The 12,968-nt window shown below is 40.6% G+C and overlaps 1 protein-coding gene across 1 annotated transcript in view; it reads left to right on the top strand.

Annotated features, from left to right (window-relative positions):
* LOC149308717 (traf2 and NCK-interacting protein kinase-like) overlaps nucleotides 1-12,968 on the top strand; it is a 104,056-nt gene that overhangs the window by 5,544 nt on the left and 85,544 nt on the right. The window contains exon 2 of the mRNA XM_089536354.1: nucleotides 5,989-6,054. The gene's annotated coding sequence lies outside the window, so the exon portion shown is untranslated. The remainder of the gene's footprint in view (nucleotides 1-5,988; nucleotides 6,055-12,968) is intronic.

Below are 12,968 nucleotides of genomic sequence, written 5' to 3'. Positions count from 1 at the left end.
TTGGTTACGTTCATATCTCTCATTTCCTCCTATGAGTTCAAAGCTGTGCACCTTATCCTCACCGCAGATAAAATTCTACCTAATGTAATTGGTAACCTCCATTGGTATTTGCCTTTCTCAAATCGGTACTTTAACCCATGCTGTCAACTTAAGGGTTGTTCACTACGTTTCCTGCCTTGTTATGACAGATGGATTGGTCCTCTCCATGCAGGATAGAACATTTCAGCAGCTTGTCACATTTGCGTGAGAAAAGCTGCATCCATCACAATATCTAGCTATTAAAAGGTACAGATGGAGGCCCAGTATCTCAACTCAAGGGTCTTCCTGGCCATTAAATCAGCTTTGCGAATAAATCCACCTGTTACTAGCCTCAAAAAAAGTACATTCACTACCCATTGATATCAAGGCAAATAATGTAATAAATCAGTGTCTTGAAAGTGTATGAAGCTGGTTTATATTAAACAAAGCCAAAAGTGAGTAGGAACTGTAAATGTTAAAAAAAAATCACAGTGTGATTGTTTCCTTCTCAAACACTATTCCTATGGTGTTTCTTTCTGCAACAAACTTCTTCAGGAGCTAGTTAAAGCATACAATACATTTTGAGCTTGGAAAATTGCATGCATACAAGCCATACAAGCTAAATGCATTGGCAGACACATATTGCATTCCAAGGAATGCCAGCCTTCAAACACAACCACAAAATGCATAAATAAAAATAATCATGAAAACTCTGCTCCATCGCTGTAGTTTAACACCATAATGACACATCTATCCTCAAAGCTCTCTTACCTGCTCTACCCAAACATCCATCTATCACTGAAGGCATTAGCTGAGCCATCTAGGGCTCATCTCAAAGTCCTGTACTTTTCAAGAGAACACAGGAAGGTAAAGTATAATGCGCTTGGTATCACTTAGCAGTGGACAGTGTTACTTCTTTACACTGCTGTTAACTGCCATCAAACTGACTTTGACTTGTGGTGACCCTATGAAAGAAAGACCTCCATAGCTCCTTATCTTCAGTTGCCCTGCTCAAGTCTGGCAGACTCAGGGCCATGGCTTCCTTTATTGAGTCTGTCCATCTGCAGTGGGGTATTCCCCTTTTCCTATCACCTTCTACCTTACCTAGCATTATTGCCTTTTCTAGTGAGGCTCGCTTCAAGTTATCTGAATCATCTCTAGTCATTATTTTTGTTTTCTGAATGTTCAGCTGTAAACCTGCCTTTGCCCTTTCTTTGTTAAGTGTCTTCAGTAGTTGTTCCAAGTGTTTGCTATTTACAGTGTTCAGTGTTATTTTTTAAGACGACATCCTCCAAATTCCCTAGCTAAGCTGTAGTTCGTTTGTAGAGTAACATTTCTGAGACCTTAATTTTGAGGGGTCATTTTGTATCTGTGAACTTATATGGAACCAGATCATTGGTTCACCCTAGCGTAGTTTTGTCTACCCTGACTGGAAACACCGCTCCAGTATCTCAAACAAAGGGTCTCCCCAGTTATTCTGTTTGGAAACTTTTAAAACTAGACATACTAATAACAGATCCTGGGAGCACTAATGGCCTTACCTTTAGGCAGGGCAAGATAGATGCTTCAGACAGGAGGTGCTGATGTGCCCTTGTGCCCCAGGTATTTTTATTCCTGGATAGTGCCTTGTCCAGTCTAGCAGAAAGGACCACACACTGTTCTTACATTGCTCTGGCAATGGGATGTGAACTGTTCATTCTCTTGCAATGTGCCATTTATATGAGTGGACTGTAGTAGGTGCCAGGTGGAGTAGAGAGTGGGTGAGAGAGAGGGGTTGGAGGACAGAGCTATATATACCACATTGCCTGACTCTTAAACTGCTAGTGACAAAAGTATGTGATGCTGTACCATGGCCTGCATGCAAGAAAGTTTCAGCTTCTGGGTATGTAGTGGTGGTGATGCTGGGAATTTTCCTTTGCGAAGCTTTTTTTTTTTTGGGGGGGGGGGGCAGGATTCTAGACTTCAACCCCCAGAATCCAGACACCAATAGTTTTGGCTGGTGTGTTCTGGATGTTGTAGTCCTAAAATTAAGCTTTTCAACATCCTGGTCATTTGCTTCATACAGAAGAATGTCAGGTTGGTCTGTCTTCTCCCATTGAAATATGATCCCAGTACAAGAGCATGGAAACATAAATTTGGCGATTATAGAACCTGGAATCTCCCAGTCTAGGGATTTTGTTCCCCCCCCCCCAAAAAAAAAAACTTTTCTAAGTTTTGCCTACTTCCTAAGGAACAAAGCTAGCTTTCTCCAAATGCATAGAATCTTCTTTGCATGTTCACCCGAAAGCCAGTGCATGCTCTGCATAGCTGAGAAGGTAAGTAATACAGTTGGACACTGCTTTAACTTTTGTGACTTGATCCTATGGAATCCTGAGATTGTGTGGTTTGGTTTGTCACCAGAGCTCTGTGAAAGAGAAGGCTAAATATCTCACAAGATTACAGATCGCAGAATACTATAGCATTGAGCCATGGCAGTTAAAGCCGTGTCAATCTGCATTATTTCTGCAATGCAGATGCAGCCAGAGGTAACTCATTTTGCCAACCTGTAAGATTAAACCGACTCTTGCGTTACAGGCAGCAATGATCCACTATTAAGCGCCGACATTGGTGTTTGCTCTGCCCTTGCTCTAGCGGACTCATTCCATGGTCTATTATGGCTTCGTCTTCTGATCCGGCCAAGTCCTTAATGATCTCCGAGCTGGACGTATCTTTGATGTAGTGCTTCCTCTCTGCTAGCATTTGGTATCCCTGAGTCTCAGTGCCTCTCTGCTATCCAGCCACTGCCAAGTTTGCTACATTTCCTTTCACAGATGCCAGAATTCTGACCCAAACATTCATCACTTTGAGGTTAATTACTGTAATGCACTGTACCATATGTTCCTCTTCTTGCTTTGTCTTTATCATTGGGCAAGAAGACCAAAAGGCTGAAGCAAGACGGCTGACCTGGATGCCACAAAGCCAACTTGCTGCATTCATGCTCATGTGCAAGACTGTGAGAAAGAAAACTGTACAGGAAATCAAAGCCTAATGTACTTCCTTTGTATTTAACCCAGGTGGAAGTCAAGACAGTTTTGATGTCATTCTCTGCAATGGCTGCAGGCCTAGAAAGGTTTTTTTAAAAACATTTTTGGAATGTTTTCTTCACTCTGAAGATCTAGGAAGTTCACAGTTAAATTCATGTGCTGTAAACATTTTTTAACCCACCCCCCCTTAATAAATGTATCTTCCATTCCCTAATATAACTTGCAGGGGGAAATATATGGTTTTTAGGCTAAAATAGCTAAATGTCACTCTCTTCTCAGTTTGATATGTTTGTCCTTTCAAAAATGTCAATGTGGAATTTCCTTATATATAAAATTAACAATGGAAGGTCAGGGTTTTGCCATTTTGTTTAGATATGATATAACAGAAAGTTTGCAGAATAACTAAAAATCAGCCAGAGCAGGACAAAAGCATTTTTCAAGTCAACAGGAACATTTCGGCTTTTAGCATCCTTGTAACCCTGGGTTCTTACTGAAAAACAAGCACTTAAATATCCAAACTAGTTGGATTTCCTTTTAACTTAAAAGCAGGTGGGGATAACTTCCCAATTCTGAAAAGCATTGACAGCTGGAGGCTTCCATGTTGGGGGAATACCGGATCTGCTTTGGGTTTCATTATGTAAGGAACTAAATTACTTACTTGGGAAGTAGAGTTCCATGCCTTGAATGAATTCTTTCAAATTCTAACTCAGGGTGCATCTACACTGTAGAAATAATACAGTTTGACACCACTTTAACTCTATGGAATCTTGGGATCTGTAGTTTTACAAGGTCTCTAGCCTTCTCTGCCAAAGAGTGCTGGTGCCTCACCAAACTACAAATCCCAGGCTCCTGTAGGATGGAACCCTGCCCATTAAAGTGGTGTCAAGCTGCATTATTTCTATAGTGTAGATATACTATTAATTCAAACTAAACCCCAAAAGTGGATTCACCTTCTAGCTCATACAGAAAGTACCAGCCACCATCAATAAGGAGGATGTTTAAATAAACTTAGTTCGTAGTTGGCAAAGAAAACAAGATTTGCTGCTTAAGAATGTATATGCACCACCCTTTTGAACCCTGCAATATTTGTACTGCAGTGGCTTGGCACTGACTTCTCCATGATTTTAGATCAGCATTCCTCCAATCTTTCTTTTGGGCCATTTTTAGAAAACTGAATTTTGCTTGCCTTTGGCTCGGGTGAGGTTTAGCACAGTTAAATTATCTGTTCTGTCCATGCTTTACAAGAATAGCTGCGGCTCCCTTAGACTGGCATTTCCTTCCTTGTTCTCAGGCTTGCCATCCACATGGCTTTGGAGACAGCTGTGTCCATTAACTCTTTGCAAGTAAGAAGAGGGATTCCACTTGGACTTATGTACATCTGGATTTGATTTTTTAAAAGCAGGCCTGGTCAGGTTTTATTCATTTCAAATAAACCCATGCAAGAAATCTTCTTTGTGGGTTGTATCCCAAGCCTTTTACAATCTAAATGTAAGAAATGCCTGTCAGTAGGGTGAAAGGATTAAATCCATTCAGTGTCTATGGAAGTTTTTGTTTATGTTGATATTATGAATGAACCAGCCCCATGAGTGCAGCTCTGCTCAGGTCCTACAAGCTTAGGGCTTTGGTTTCCTTCCTAGAGTCAATCCACCTACTGCTTTCCATTTTAATCAAAACATTATTTTCTTTTCATTTGAGTCATGTCATCTTGTGACATTCCAAAGTAGGATGTATGTGTGTATATCTGCCTTTAAATCACCTGTCAACTTATGGCAACCCCATGAATTTTATAGAATTTTCTTAGGCAAGGAATACTAAAGGGTGGCTTTGCCAGCTCCTTCCTCTGAAATAGATCCTATAGCACCTGGTATTCATTGGAGGCCTCACATCCAAGTACTCACCAGGGTGGACCTGACTTAGCTTCCAAGATCCTATGGGATCTGGTGTCTTTTAGGGGAGTGGTACTCAAACATTTTACTCTTGCCCTCCCCCTTTTATATCAATATGTGGACATTGCAAGCCCTCCATTCAACATAGTATCTGAATGTAAATATTTTGTTTATTTAGTGTATGTATTTTCGTTTGCACATTCATGTATGTCCATATATTAACGTTTTAGACGGAAATAACATCATTCATATTTTTATTTTTAGCTGTACACCGCTGTGATCGAATTTGGAATTTGGAATAGCGGTATATAAATAAATTTTATTATTATTATTATTATTAATTTTTAAGTAAACTATTCAAGTCAATGCATGTGTAAATTTTACACATAAAAAGGTTTGGCAGGAGGAAGAGGAGAAGGGATCAGAGCCTCCAAGTCTTGCTGTCTCCTGCGGGGGGGGGGGGGGGGGCATTCCTGACCCACTGTCTGAGAAGCACTGCTTTAGGGTATTTATGCAATCCAAAGTATGATATCTTTAGTTCAGTCATTTTGGGTTCTAGGGGGAGTCTAAGCTTGATTTGTTCTCAGACCCATTTATTTGTCTTTTGGTTGATCCATGGTATCAAGCGAATTCTCCTCTGTTGTTTGTTGTTGCGTACCTTCAAGTCATGTATGACTTAGGTGACTCATCATGGGTTTTTCTTGGCAAGATTTGTTCAGAGGAGATTTGCCATTGCCTTCCCCTAAGGCTGAGACTGTGACCTGCCCAGGGTCACCCAATGGGTTTCATGGCTGAGCTCCTGGTCCTGGTCTCCAGAGTGTCAGTTCAACACTCAAATCACTACACCACATAACACATTTCAAATATGTTTACTCTGTTCCTGTCAGCTTTCTTCAATTGGAATGGAGGGATCATTGAATCAATGGGATTTATATAAGCACTGATGTATATTTAGCAGTGTTGTCAGAGAGTGTCCTCTAGTTTGGACTAGCAGATGGATTTAAGTCAAGATACTGCTTTAGAATAAAAGTAATTAATCTATTATTATTATTATTTTCCAGGATCCAGCAGGGATATTTGAACTAGTACAAGTTGTTGGAAATGGAACATATGGACAAGTCTATAAGGTATGTTTTTTACTGTAAAGCTCTCACACCTGTATATGTTGATGGGGAATACAATGGCTTGGACAATCCTCACTTTAGTGTTCAGAGTTATGTCTTTACATGTTATGATCTAGTCCTTTTCTTTCATAGCTGCCCTTCCCAATCCTAGTCTTCTTCTGATTTCTTGACTGCAGTCTCTGTTCTGATCAGTGTTTGAACCAAGGTATAGAAACTTTGACTATTTCAATTTTCTCATTGTCTAGAACAAATTCTTGTGGATCTTCTATAGTCATTATTTTTGGGTTTTCATTTTAATGTTCGGAATGAACCCAACCTTGGCACTTTCCTCTTTGACCCTCGTCAGTAATTGCTCCAGGTCTTTGTTTCTGCTAGTAATATTGTGTCATCTACAATTAGTGCATAGGAATAAAAAGAACTACTACAACAATCAATGCAGACAAATAGAAGCCAACAACAAAAAAGGAAGAATAAGAGACCTCATCTGCAAGGGGTCTGAGAATTAATGTGAGAATTAAAAGAAAAATGAAAATCAAGAATGGAAGTGCTTTATGATCAGAAAAGGACACAATACATGGCCACAATGAAATTTTTAGAAATATGGAAACCATATACAGAAGATCTATATGAAAATGTGTGTCATCCTGACCAACACATGAGAAGAATAAACTTATGAAGATGAATCCCAAAATTTGGAAAGCAAAGTAAAAACCACACTCGAAGCAATTGGAAAGAACAAATCACCAAGAACAGATCACAGAACTGCTACAATCAACAGAAACAGAATCAAACTTAGTTTTAAATAAAATTTGTCAATAAATATGGAAAACAAAGCAATGGCCCATACATTGGAAGTGATCAATATATATTCCCATACACAAAAAAGGAGATACAAAAGGTTACAGTAGTTGCAGAATTATCACACTAATTTCTCACACAAGCAAAGTAATGTTCAGAATTCTGCAGGAGAGAAATCCCTGAGGTACAAGCTGGATTCAGGAAAGGGAGAGGCACTAGGGATCACATTGCAAACATCCACTGGATAATGGGGCACACAAGGGAGTCCCAGAAGAAAATCTGCATGAGTTTTATTGGCTACAGCAAGGTATTTAACAGCAAGGTATTTAGGTGATGAGCCACCTAAGTCATACAATAGGTGTGCCACAACATCAGATCATCCTGATGTGCAACTTGTACTCAGGACAAGAGTCTGCCCTCAGAACAGAATATGGAGAAACAGAATGGTTCCCACTTGGCAAAAGTGTCAGTCAAGGCTCCATACTATCACCCTATTTATTCAATCTATATGCAAAAAATATTGTACACAGTGGGCTTGGACTCAGAGGCAGGAGGAGTGAAGATAGGAGGAAGAAACATTTACAACCTAAGATACACAAATGACACAATACTACAAGCAGAAATGAAGACCTGGAAAAAACTGCTGAAGAAGTACAACAAAGACATAGTGATAAATCACAATATACAGCCTTCCGGTATATTAAATCTGATATGGAAAGAAAAGACTCTGGCCAAGAAACGTCAGGAATAAACTCTTCTAGAACATGGCCACATAGCCTGAAAAACCCACAAAAAGCTAAAAACTCTGACCAAAGTTAGGTCATAGGGAAGGAGAAAGTTTATAACAGAGTTTGGAAAAGTTACATTTTATTGTTTGTTTGTTTGTTTGTTTATGGTATTTATACCCCGCCCTTCAGCCCTAATGGCTATCAGAGCGGCTTACAATTATTATTTTTAATTAGATGTTTCCCTGCCCTCAGGCTTACAATCTAAAAGACACAACACAAAAGGGGAAGGGAATGGTGGTGGGAAAGGGGATGAGGCCGCAGTTCCCAATAGCCCCAACCCATCTGCCCCCAGGGTGGCTATGATTTCTAATCATTACAGAAAAAGCAGGCACCACAAAAATCAACATTTAAAAACAAAAGGTGGTGTAATTTCAAAACTGAAATGTCTGACTAATGTAAGGGAATCATCTACCTCTTTGTCACAGTCTGCAGGGTGCCCAGTGTACATGCCATGTCCTACCAACCCTACTGAGTGTTTTCCTAAACTTCTATTGACTTTGCCCATATAAACCACAGATGATGAAATTTACAGGACAACAGCAGGACGTACAGTTGGCATGTCAAGAGCTATTCTGTGTTCCTGTAAAGCAAGGGGAGGGATTTTGCTGAACCATAACTCCCAGCATTTCTCGTCATTTGATTATGCTAGCTGGGGTGAATGTCCTACAGCATCTGGGGGAATGCATGATTTCTGTTCCTGCTGTAAGCAAAAGACATCCTTTAGGTTTGGGGTTTTGCTTTGATTTTTAGAAAGTACTTTTCCTTTCCCTTCCTCTTGTGTTTCTGAGCTAGCTCAGAAGCACCCAGCCAAGAGTGCAAAAGATTGGCCTTTCTCCAGACCAGAGAAAGAGCTACATAAAAGATAATTTTATTTATGTTGTGGAAGGAGGAACAGAAATCAGAGAGGAGTGCAATGCATTGCATGGCCTTGTTGAATTATGAAGTGTGAAAACAGCTTGTGCACTGTGTGGAAAGAAGCCTGATGGGAACGCCTGGGGCAATGACTGGAAGGCTAAATTTAAGAAATGTGTATGAAAAAGAGCTTTTTAAAAAAAAAAAACCATGAACATAGGTTGGAAGAACAAGTGAAAAGTGAACTCAGCCATGGCCTTGAGCTTTGAGTATTTTATACTTAGCAGATAACCTCCTCCAACTGAAAAGAGTTGCCAGCCACCAAGTATTTTAACTTCTCACTTTGTATGTTGGTCTTGGGTTAAGAATCAGGTATCTTAAGAAATACATCCAACATTTTGAGCTGGCTCTTACTTAAAATGATTTCCATGTTCTCTGAGTCATTCACTTCCAGCTCATAAGCCACAGATGGACAACTCTGTAGTGCTTGTGACCCCTTTACAAGCAATACCATCTTCTCCCAAATATGACTCCTGCTTTCACACTATACCTTTTACAGTTAAAAAAGTGGGGTATTATATAATACAATGTAAAGTTAAGTCATGATTGCAGAAGGCACAATACTCAGTTCTTAATATTTTGGGGTGGAAGAGGTGTTTGTTATCTACCCCTGCTCTATGTTGTCTGGTCATTTCAGGATCTGTTGACCTGGCAAAACCATCAGGCCAGTGATATCTAATAGCAGTAATGTGTGTCAGTGTTTGGCACCAAATGAACCCTCAGGGAGTCCTGCAACAACACCCAGTTCCAGGACAAATTCTATCACATTTGTGAATTCTCTCTCTTTCTCCTTCTCACTGTACTTGTAACGTGAAGTACTTTGCTGGAGAATGTATTTGTGGCAAGGTCAGGACAAATCCATATTTGTCACTAACAGGATCTCATGGGAGACAATACCTATCTCTCGAAGCACATAAACGCTGCAGCACCATGGGATTCTTGCACCATATACTGTAAGCTCTCTCGCTTGATATTTACCTCTCCATTCATTCCAGTTAAACAAAATGACATTCAGGCCATTTGTCCATCTGGATCAGCATTGGCTTTCCTGGTTGCCAGCAGCAACTCTGCCCCAGGCCTCCTATCTGAGATCTATTTTTATGTGGGGATATCAGGAGCAGGGCCTAGGACTTTCTATAAGCAAAGTACATACTCTGCTGCGTAAGCCAGTGTGGGTGGGATATGAAGCAACCCCTGGCCCTTCCAGACTCTCTGTGGACTCTTTAGCTGGCTAAAAAACAGAGAGAGGGCTCCAGGAAAGGCTGCTCACCTTTTAAATAGGCTGTAAAGTCCCCCTGCACTGTTTTAAGATTATTATTTTTAAGTATCCATTTTTCAGAATCAGAAATGAACTTCTGGCTACTTCCAGTTTGGTTGTTGGGTGTAACAGTTGTGTAATCCTCAAGGGCCTCAGGAACAGTAAATTGGCCCCTAGTAATATAAATACAGCTGCTCATCCTAGGACCAGATTTGAGTTAGGATCCCTCCCTTTATTAACTCATGGAGTAGCAAAGGTGGGAGTACCTAGCTCCATATGGGCATGGTGCGGTGTCCCTCCGCTGAGACTGTGGAAAACCAGTGGGAATTCTTGAGCAATATAGTTCAAGACAGGAGATGAATCACAGGTTTTTATTTTTATTTATTTATTTTGGCCTGCCGATTGCCTTTGCAAAGCAATTGCATTTAGGAGACTGTTTTCCACTGACACGCTTGGGTCAAAAGCATCGGTTAACCAAGCAATCTGTGTGCTTCTATTTTACATTTTTACCCCATTATTTTCTGCCCCAAGGTGATCCTCCATACATCAGCTAAACCAAGGGTGGAGAACCTCTACTTTTCTAGATTTTGTTGGCCATCAGGTCCTATTAGCCAGCATGGCAACTGGACAGAGACAGTGGATATGGTTGTTGTTGTGTGCCTTCCGACTTGTAGAGACCCTAAGGCAAACTTATCATAGGGCTTTCTTGGCGAGATTTGTTCAGGAGTTTGCCATTGCTTTCTCTGAAGGCAGAGAGCATGTGACTTGCCCAAAGTCACGCAGTGGGTTTCATGGCCAAATAGGAAATCAAACCCTGGTCTCCAGAATTGTAGTCCAGTACTCAAACCACTACACCACACATAGTCTGGAGGGATACAGCTCCCCTGAATTAAAATAATGCACTTGGAAAACAGGATAAAAACTGTCTACCAATTTACATTAATGATGATGAGTTTCAGAATTTTGGACTGCAGTTTCTACCATCCCCGATCTGCATGACTGTGGATGATGGGAGTTGGAGAAGTCTATGGCAGAGAATTATTTCACTGCAGCCTTCCTTCCCCTTTTCAGATAATACAACCAGAAGCAGGTCAAATGTTTGCCCAACTCTGATGCAATTTCCAGTTAGCTATTTTGTTTTATTTTATGGAACGTCTAGTAAGAAATAAAATGGGTATGTGGCAGTTATAGGTTATTGGTCCTCACTTTGCAGAAAAGTTGTGCCTATTTTTCTAGCTGCCTCCAAACTCTATATAGAGGAAGATCTGTTCTTAAAGCAGAGTTATTATCAGCATTTAATTGAACATCTTCTCTTTAAAAACATTCTACCTCCCTTTTTCCCCTCTTCCTTCTTTTGTCTCTCCCACCAATGTCTAGATCCAGGATTAGTAGATGGAAACATCTTAGAGGAAATTCCTGTCAGGAAATCTTGTAGCATTTCCGCTCCTTTGGTTTGCTGGAGGTGATTCCTGCCCCTCCTACACACAGAAAATGGACAGTTGCAAACGTACAGACTTAAATGTTGACTGTTAAGCAGGATAGGGTTTGTTATTATGGAGAGTCTCAATTTCACCCCAGTCACTGGTGAGAGATCAGCCCAGATCACATATATGGATCTTAGAGAAAATGTGGCTCAGTCTTGAACTTTGCTGATGGGCAACACAGATGGACAGCAGCCTATATGTAGTGGACACATAACAATATTTACTCCACCATGCTTTGAAATTATGCTGGAGGGAAAAAACCCAGTCACATTTGATTCCACAATCCAAGATTTTGAGCATGAACTGACCCACAGATCATGCACATTCCTATGCCAAACTATTCAGAGACCATTTCTGTTGGGTTACACAGATCTTACTCCCAAATAGGTGTGCACAGGATAGCAGCCTTTATGCTCAATTGGTTCCGGTGGGGGAGATGAAGCAGGCTCTTAACTCCCCCAATGAAATTAATGGAGCTTAAATGTCCTTTACCTTAACCATTTTGCATTCTCAAGAAAATTGGAATCTGCCTTATAATTTATTGGACACCTTATGTGCCCATGTAGTCCAAAGCAAGCATGGTGCAGTGGTTTGAGCATTGGACTACGACTCTGAAGATCAGGGTTTGAATCCCCATTTGGTGATAGAAACTCACTGGGTGACATTGAGCAAGTCACACTCTCTCACAGTCAGAAGAAGGCAATAGCATACCCCCTTTGTACATCTGGACCAGAAACCCCTGTGATAAGTTTTCAGCAGTGTCACCATAAGTTGGAGATGATTTGAGGGCACACAAGAACAACAACAACAGTCTCATATGGTTAGCTGTAGCCTTACTTATCTGGTATTCTTCAAATGTTTAAGAGTGTACTTCCCATCAATCCATGGCCAGTGGTTAGGAATGACAGGGGCTATAGTCCAAAACAACAAGAAGGTACCAGTCTGAGGCAGGCTGATAGCTCTGCAGGGTCTTGCACAGATTTTTTACATCGCCTGATCCTATTAACTAGAGATGCCAGGAACTGAACTTTCTGCCTACAAATCATGTCCTCTGCTACTAAACTGTGGTCTCACCTTTCAGAAAAAAATACAAATCAGGACACCTGGAAACTGCAATATTTTTTCTTTGTGACAGAGACTGGAAAAGTTACTTTTTTGAACTACAGCCACCTGCTATGTGGGCATTGGTGAGTGGGGTGTAGATTTCATATACTGATTCTTGACCTGAGAAAAAGCTAAATATTTTAAAAATAAAATAAAATGCATTGCCGAGAGCTAGCATGGTGTAGTGACTTAGTGTTGGACTATGTACATTATCGCACAAGGAGTAAGCAGGGGTTTAGCTCATGGAAATCATGCAATTGTGGTGAAGATTTTCACACACATCGCAATTAAAGAGGACTTAACCCGGCCATAAAACAGGTAATAACCAGCAACAAATTATTCAGGGGGAAATCGTCTTTAATCGCGACATTGTATGAAAATCTTCACTGCGATCACACAATTTTCATGGGCTAATGTGAAACCCCTGCTTTCCCCTGATTTTCCCCATGTGATAAAGTCCTATGACTCTGGAGATCAAAGTTCAAATTCCCACTTAACCTTGGTTGAAGCACACATTCTCAGCCGCAGAAAGTCCATGATAGGTTGCCATAAGTCAGAAATGACTTGAAGGCA

The sequence above is a fragment of the Sceloporus occidentalis genome, unplaced genomic scaffold (assembly GCF_023333645.1).
Source record: "Sceloporus occidentalis isolate IW3139 unplaced genomic scaffold, rSceOcc1.0.p SCAF_8, whole genome shotgun sequence".
Classification (NCBI taxonomy): Eukaryota; Metazoa; Chordata; class Lepidosauria; order Squamata; family Phrynosomatidae; genus Sceloporus; species Sceloporus occidentalis.
Note: the sequence above shows the minus strand (reverse complement) of the source record. Positions and strands in the feature narration are given on the sequence as shown.